This window comes from Nicotiana tabacum, chromosome 22, assembly GCF_000715075.1.
Source record: "Nicotiana tabacum cultivar K326 chromosome 22, ASM71507v2, whole genome shotgun sequence".
Lineage (NCBI taxonomy): Eukaryota > Viridiplantae > Streptophyta > Magnoliopsida > Solanales > Solanaceae > Nicotiana > Nicotiana tabacum.
Window position 1 is genome coordinate 90,651,960 of NC_134101.1, and position 9,230 is coordinate 90,661,189.

Here is a 9,230-nt window from a genome sequence, read left to right on the forward strand (position 1 = left end):
CTTCCTTGGTTGCTGATAGTAGTCTTTGTCAATTGATACTACATATTTTGTCTTGATCATGTCCTTTTCTAATTTTATTTGCTTCCACAAATTGCCATGATAGTATTTGAAAATTTCCTTTGAATTTGGACACATTGTACTTTTTCTTGCCTTCTGGGTGTGAGTCAATAACACCCGCTACTTTCTTGTAATTGCTCACAAAATCTTGCTTTACTGATTTTGTGGAGTACATTTTGATGCCATTTTTTTCCTTGTGGACAATTTGAAATTGAAACTTACTTTGTTACATAGTTTCCTTTTGAACAGGTACTGATCATATCTTTGTGGCTTGACATATGCACACTCTAATATTCTTTTATATAGTGTTCCTTCCGTAGAAGACCTATTTCCTTTTTCTTAATAGACTTCCTTAATTGATGGAAACTGACTTTTTTCATTCTGATGTTTAACCTTCTTTCTTGGAGAGTTCAATTCCTTTACAAAGAATTATATAAGAAAATTCTTCCATAATAAGTAAATCTTGATCTCTCTTCCTTGGATCTTGGAACGTCCATAACTTGATTTTAGTAAGAGTATTTCAGTGAGCTTGATGTATTATCTCTTTCCTTTAGTGATTCCTTGACCAGTGTAAAAGATTTGCTCCTTCAAATAAACCATGCTATCTTCTTCCAATAAAATATTTTTTTTGATAGATTTTGTCACGACCCTGGTACGCCCTCCATGAACTATCATGACGGCACCTAGTCTCTACGACTAGGTAAGTCTAACAATGCGGAAAAAGAATCAATTTGCGGAAGAAATAATAAAAATGAAATAGTGAAATAAAACGGCGTTTAAAAGTGCCGCTCGGCATACACAATATCAACTCTCAAAAACTAAATACATTTCCCAAAAAACCCGGAATCTCATGATCACAAGACTTTGAATGTCTACTAGTATCTAACTCCAGAATGCCTAACAAAGGAAAGAAAATACAGAAGCCCTAATACTTAAAAGGGAGAGTAGAAAGGGACTCTTCGGTCTGCGGACACGGTAGATATACCTCGGAGTCTCTACAAGTGCCTCGTCTCAAGCATGATAAGTCTGAGTGGAGGTACCTAGATTTGCACATGAAAAACATGCACAGAAAGGGCATGAGTACACCACAACGGTACTCAGTAAGTGCCAAGCCTAACCTCGGTCGGGTAGTGACGAGGAAGGTTAGGGCCCTACTAAGATTAAATAAAATATAAGGGATGATAGAATAAGATAAGCAGTACAGTTGAAAGCCGACAGTAAGAATTTAATACAGGATAATAAGGAATACAATAACTGGAACAAAGATAAAAACAATCACAAGGAAATACCACTCTTCTCAAAGATAATAACCAGGGATCTCTTAGTACCCTCAATATATACCAGGGATCTCTTGGTATCCCGAGGATCTCTTGGTATCCTCAATACATTCTAGGGAAGTCTTAGTATCCCGAGGATCTCTTGGTATCCTCAATATACGTGCCAAGGATCTCTTGGTATCCTGCACCTCAGCTCAAATCATAAATACATACAGGGGATCTCCCGGGATGCCGTCTCGTAGTCCTAAAATAAATACACAGCAGCAACACAAAGAATACTCAATTAAGCTCAATTTCGTACAGAGTAAAATAGGTAATTCTAACCTAACATGCTTCACATAATAGAATTAAGGTTGTTTAAGCAAATAAGCAATTAAGTCAATTAAACATGCTTTTTTAAGCTAACAGCAGACTTAAATTACAAGTAGTACAAAACAGGAAAAAGGAACACAATTGAATTTACATAAGGAAAACCGGATTTTCAACATTTAGCTCAAGTACGCACTTGTCACCTCACGTACAAGGCATTTCAATTATCAAATATACCAAATCCTAAGGGGAAGGTCCCTCACACAAGGTTAGGCAAGCCACTTACCTCGAATCAGCTCAAAATCAACCCGAAACCATGTCTTTGCCACGAGTACTCGACTCCAAATGGCCCAAATCTATTCAATTCAATTGCATAATGTAAATAACACTTCAAGTAATAGATTCTACAATTAAATTCTAAGCTAATACGCGAAATTAGGTAAAATGACCAAAATGTCCTCGGGCCCACGTCTCGGAATCGGGTGAAATTTATATTTTCAGAAACCTCGTACTCTCATGAGTATAAACATAACAAGAACACTAAAATCAGAGTTCAATTGTCCCCTCAAATACCCATGTTAAGGTCTCTTAATCTCAAGCCCTAATTACCCATTTTTCCCAATTTTTTACCACTAATTAGGTCTTTAATCACATAAAAATGAGTTATGAAGTCAAAAATGTTACCTCAAAGTTATTCCCCTTTGGTTTCCTAAAAAAACACCCTCAAAAGCTTCAATCCTGTTCAAAAATGTTGGAAAAATGAAGAAGGGTCGCGGATGGGCTATTTAAATATTGCCCAGATTTAACCCTATGCGATCGCAGAAATATCTATGTGATCGCATAAGACAATTTCCTCAAGCAAGGTGATCGTGACCAGCTCTATGCGATCGCATAGAGCAAATTCCATCACCCCACTGCCATACCAAGTCCTTCTACGCGAACGCAGAGGTCCTTATGCGAACGCAATGACCAACAAGCTCACCCTATGCGATCGCATGCCTACCTTCGCGATCGCGATTCACAAAAAAATGCCTGACCTCAACTTACCCTACGTGATCGCGGATGGACTCACGCGATCGCAGTGAACAAATCATTGCTGCAAAAATACCAGAAAACCAACAATCTCCCAAAGGCCAAAAGTGCCCGTTTGAGCATCTAAAATACACCCGAGGCCCCCGGGACTTCAACCAAACCTACCAACATATCCCATAACTTCGTTCAAACCTGTTCCAACCTTCAGAACGCTCAAAACAATATCAAAACACCAATGTAGCATCGGATTCAAGCCTAAGAACTTCAAAAACTCTAAAAATACGCTTTCGATCAAAAAGTCTATCAAACCTCGTCCGAATGACCTGAAATTTTGCACACACGTCACATTCAACACTACGGAGCTACTCCAACTTCTGGAATTCCATTCCTACCCTCGGATCAAAATCTCACTATTGGACCGAAAACTTCAAACATTCAACTTTCGGCATTTCAAGCCTAAATTAGTTACGGACCTCCAAAACACAATCCGAACATGCTCTTAAACCTGAAATCACCCAACGGAGCTAATGGAAGCATCGAAATTCCATTCTGAGGTTGTCTTCACATTGTTCCAACTACGGTCATATTTTCAAAACTTAAGCTCTCATTTAGGGACTAAGTGTCCCAAAACTCTCCGAAACTTCAAATAAATCCTCCTGGCAACTCACAATAGCAGAAACAAACACGGGGAAAGCAGTTAATAGGGGATCGAGGTGTTAATTATTAAGACGACCGGCCGAGTCATCACATCCTTCTACACTTAAACATTTGTTCATCCTCGAACAAGTATAAAGACATACCTGAAGTAGTGAAAATATGAGGGTAATGGCTACGCATATCCTGCTTGATCTCCCAGGTCGCCTCCTCGATCGGCTGACCCCGCCACTGAACCTTCACGGATGCAGTGTTCTTTGACCTCAGCTTTCTAACCTGCCTATCCAATATTGCCACTAGCTTCTCGACATAGGATAGATCCTTGTCCAACTGGACTGAACTAAAATACAACACGTGCGACGGATTACCATGATACCTCTGGAGCATCGAAACATGAAATACCGGATGAATTCCTGCCAATCTGGGAGGTAAGGCAAGCTCATAAGCAACCTCCCCAATACGCTTCAATACCTCAAAAGGGCCAATAAACCTCGGACTCAACTTCCCCTTCTTCCCAAATCTCATAATGCCCTTCATAGGTGAAACGCGAAGCAGAACCTGCTCTCCAACCATATAGGAAACATCACGAAACTTCCGGTCCGCGTAACTCTTCTCTCTGGACTGGGCTGTATGAAGTCTATCCTAAATCACTTTAACCTTCTCCAAAGCATCCTGAACCAAGTCTATGCCCAATAATCTGGCCTCACCCGGCTCAAACCAACCCACCGGGGATCTACACCGCCTACCATATAAAGCCTCGTACAGTGCCATTTGAATGCTGGACTGATAGTTGTTGTTGTAGGCAAACTCCGCCAATGGCAAGAACTGATCCCAAGGCTCTCCAAACTCAATCTCACATGCACGGAGCATATCCCCAAGAATCTGAATAGTGCGCTCGAACTGTCCGTCCGTCTGAGGGTGAAATGATGTACTCAACTCCACCTGAGTACCCAACTCATATTGAACTGCCCTCCAGAATCATGATGTGAACTAAGTACCCCTATCGGAAATGATGTAAACTGGAATACCATGCATAAAAACAACCTCCCAAATATAAATCTCCACCAATCGCTCTGAGGAATAAGTAGTACACATAGGAATGAAATGCGTGAACTTGATCAACCGATCTACAATCACCCAAATAGCATCGAACTTTCTCAAAGTCCGTAGGAGCCCAACTACAAAGTCCATGGTGATCCGCTCCCACTTCCACTCCGGAATCTTTATCTGCTGAAGCAACCCACCTGGTCTTTGGTGCTCATACTTCACCTGCTGACAGTTGAGGCACCGAGCTGCAAATCCAACTATATCTTTCTTCATCCGCCTCTACCAATAGTGCTATCTCAAATCGTGATACATCTTCGTGGCACCCGGACAAATAGAATACCACAAACTATGGGCCTCCTCCAGAATCAACTCCCGAAGCCCATCAATATTGGGTACACAAATCCGACCCTACATACTCAATACCCCGTCATCACCATTGGTCACATCCCTGGCATCACCGTGCTCGAGAAACCACACAAGTTAGAACCCGACTGGGCTCCGAAAGATCCAATCTCACAAACTAGCTAGCTAAGGCCTAAACATCCATCGTCATAGGCCTCTCCGATGCTGGTAAATAAGCCAAACTCCCCAAACTCTCTGCTCGGCGACTCAAGGCATTAGCCACCACATTGGCCCTGCCCGGGTGATACAAAGTAGTGATATCATAGTCCTTCAGCAACTCTAACTACCTCCTCTGGCGCAAATTTAGATCCTTTTGCTTGAATAGGTGCTGCAAGCTCCGATGATCAGTATAACTCTCACAAGGAACCCTGTAAAATAATGGGGCCAGATCTTCAAGGCATGAACAATGGCAGTTAACTCTAGATGATGGATAGTGTAATTCTTCTCATGTACCTTCAACCGTCTAGACGCGTAGGCAATCACCCTACTGTCCTGCATCAACACCGCTCCTAGGCCAATCCTCGAGGCATCACAATAGATAGTGTAAGACCCTGAACTTGTAGGCAGTATCAAAATTGGGGTTGTAGTCAAAGCTGTCTTGAGCTTCTAAAAGCTCGCCTCACACTCTTTCGTCCAGTGGAACGGAGCACCCTTTTGGGTCAGTCTAGTCATAGGAGCTACAATCGATAAAAACCCCTCAACAAAACGATGGTAATAACCCGCCAAGCCAAGAAAATTGCGGATCTTAGTAGGTGAGGATGGTCTGGGCCAACTCTGTACGACTTCTACTTTCTTCGGATCCACCTGAATACCCTCACTCGACACCAAGTGTCCTAAGAATGCCACGGAATCCAACCAAAACTCACATTTCGAGAACTTAGCATAAAACTTCTTTTCTCTCAAGGTCTGAAGCACTATCCTCGGGTGCTGCTCATGATCTTCCCGACTCCGGGAATACACTAGAATATCATCAATAAAGACAATGACGAACGAGTCAAGATATGGCCAGAACAGACTGTGCATCAAATGCATAAAGGCTGGTGGGGCATTGGTCAGCCCAAATGACATAACAAGAAACTCGTAATGACCACACCGTGTCCTGAAAGTAGTCTTCGGGATATATGGTTCCCGAATCTTCAACTGATGGTAACCTGAGCGCAAGGCAATCTTAAAAAATACTCGTGCGCCCTGAAGCTAGTCATACAGATCATCAATACGAGGCAAAGGATAACGGTTCTTCACTATAACTTTGTTCAACTGGCGATAATCAATACACATACGCATAGAACCATCCTTTTTCTTCAGAAACAAGATAGGAGCACCCCAAGGTGATACACTGGGCCAGATAAAAACCTTATCAAGCAATTCCTATAACTGATCCTTCAACTTCTTCAACTCAGGAGGAGCCATAGGATACGGAGGAATAGAAATGGGCTGAGTGTCCGGCAACAGATCAATGCCAAAATCAATATCTCTATTGGGCGACATGCTCGGAAGATCAGCTGGAAATACATTAGGAAAATCCTGTACTACTAGGACAGAATCAACGGAAGGGGTATCAATACTGACATCTCTCACATAAGCTAGATACATGTCACACCCCTTCTCAACCATACGCTGAGCCTTAAGGAAAGAAATAACTCTACTGGGAGTGTGATCTAAAGTACCCCTCCACTCAACATGCAGTACACCTGGCATAGCTAGCATTACGGTTTTGGTGCGACAATCAAGAATAGCATAATGGGGAGACAACCAGTCAATGCCCAAGATAATACCAAGATCTATCATGCTGAGCAACAATAAATTGGCTATGGTCTCAAAACTACTAAGAGCAACCAAACACGACCGATAAATGCAATCCACCATAAGAGAATCTCCCACAGGAGTAGAAACATAAATAGGGGAACTCAAAGATTCCCGAGGTACACCCAAATATAGAGCAAAATAAGAAGACACATAAGAGTAAGTGGAGCCTGGATCGAATAGAACTGATGCATCTCTGTGACAAACCAGTATAATACCTGTGATGATAGAATCGGAGGCAATAGCCTTGGTACGGGCAAGAAGGGCATAATATTGTGCCTGGCCTCCCCCTCTAAGGCGACCTCTACCTCTAGCTAGTTGAGCAGGTGGGGTAGCAACTGGAGCTGTAACCATAGCCTGAGAACTCTGCAGGGCACGCTGTGGCTGAGAAGTCTGTTGAGGCGTACTCCTCCCAAGTCTAGGGCAATCCCTCACCATATGGCGTGTGTCACCACACTCAAAAAAAGCTCTGGGAGGACGTGGTGGTTGTGACTGGCTCGGGCCAGGTCCGCTGGACTAACCTCTGAAAGCACCTCGCGTAGGAGGCATGCTAGATACCAGAGGTGTATAATAAGGCTCCTGAGGCCTAGGAGGAGCTAAAATACCACTAGCTGCTGGAAGCGCTTAATGAATAGGGCAATTCATGTAACCCCTACCATGACGACCTGTAGTTGGGGCACGGGCTAGAATAATGGCTCGACTCTCGAGACCTCTTGGCCTCCCTCTCCTCTCTCTCCCTTGAATGCATACCCGCAATCCTCCTAGCAATGCTCACCACTTCTAATAAGAAATATCCATCTCCAACTCACGATCCATGCTAGACCTGATGCTGGGAATAAGCCCCTCAATAAACCGGAGAACCCTCTCACGAACAGTAGAAACCAAGGTTGGTGCATGTCTAGCCAAACTAGTGTAACGGACAGCATACTCTGAGACAGTCATAGCACCCTGGTGCAAATGCTCAAACTCTGCGCGCCATGCATCCCTGAGGCTCTGAGGAACATACTCTCTTAGGAACATATCTGAAAACTGAGTCCAACTGGTGTACATGCTCATAAACTGTGCTAGAGTCTCCTGAAGTGCTGGAGTAGTAGTAGAAGTAGGCGTATTTGGTGCCTGAACTCCGACTGGAATTGCTAGTGGTACGTCGATGGTAGCTCGCGCAGGTGCTCTGGCTACACCACATGCACTTCCTCGGCCTCTACCCCGGCCCCGGCCCAGCCACTAACGTCTGCAGCAGAGGGCGTGAGTGCCTGATCATCTCGAGTAGTGTGTGTCCTCACCATCTGTGAGAGAATAGAAGACAGAAGTTTAGAATGTGATGTCAAAATCTCGCACGACAAGGAAATCAAATGAAGTGGAATTTTCCTAACAGTTACATAGCCTCTCATAGATAAGACTCTTAATCTCAAGCCCTAATTATCCATTTTTCCCCAAATTTTTCACCACTTATTAGGTCTTTAATCACATAAAAATGAGTTATGAAGTCAAAAATATTACCTCCAAGTGATTCCCCTTTGGTTTCCTAAAAAATCACTCTCAAAATCTTCAATCCTGTTCAAAATGCTGGAAAAATGAAGAAGGGTCACGGATGGGCTATTTAAATACTGCCCAGATTTAACCCTATGCGATCGCATAAGACAATTTCCTCAAGCAGCGTGATCGTGACCAGCTCTATGCGATCGCATAGAGCAAATTCCATCACCCCACTGCCACACCAAGTCCTTCTACGCGAACGCAAAGGTCCTTATGCGAACGCAATGACCAACAAGCTCATCCTATGCGATCGCACGCCTACCTTTGCGATTGCGATTCACAAAAAAATGCCTGATCTCAACTTACCGTACGCGATCATAGTGAACAAATCATTGCTGCAAAAATACCAGAAAACCAACAATCTCCCAAAGTCCAAAAGTGCCCGTTTGAGCATCCGAAATACACCCGAGGCCCCCGGGACCTCAACCAAACCTACCATTATATCCTATAACTTCATTCAAACTTGTTCCAGCCTTCGAAACGCTCAAAACAACATCAAAACACCAATTTAGCATCGGATTCAAGGCTAAGAACTTCAAAAACTCTAAAAATATACTTTCGATCAAAAAGTCTATCAAACCTCGTCCAAATGGCCTGAAATTTGCACACACGTCAAATTCAACACTACAGAGCTTCTCCAACTTCCGTAATTCAATTCTGACCCTCGGATCAAAATCTCACTATCGGACCGGAAACTTCAAAAATTCAACTTTCGGTATTTCAAGTCTAAATTAGATGCAGACCTCCAAAACACAATCCGAACATGCTCCTAAACCCGAAATCACCCAACAAAGCTAATGGAACCATCGGAATTCCATTCCAAGGCCTTCTTTACACTATACCGACTACGGTCAAATTTTCAAAACATAAGCTCTCATTTAGGAACTAAGTGTCCCAAAACTCTTCGAAATGCCAAATAAACCTCCCGACAACTCACAATAGCATAAACAAACAAGGGGAAAGCAGTTAATAGGTGATTGGAGAGTTAATTCTTAAGATGACCGGCTGGGTCGTCACAGATCTCAATATATCTTTGACCACTTTCTTGATCTTGAAAAATATTCTCTTTCCATATTATAGAATATACCATACCCATAATATATTTTCTTTCCA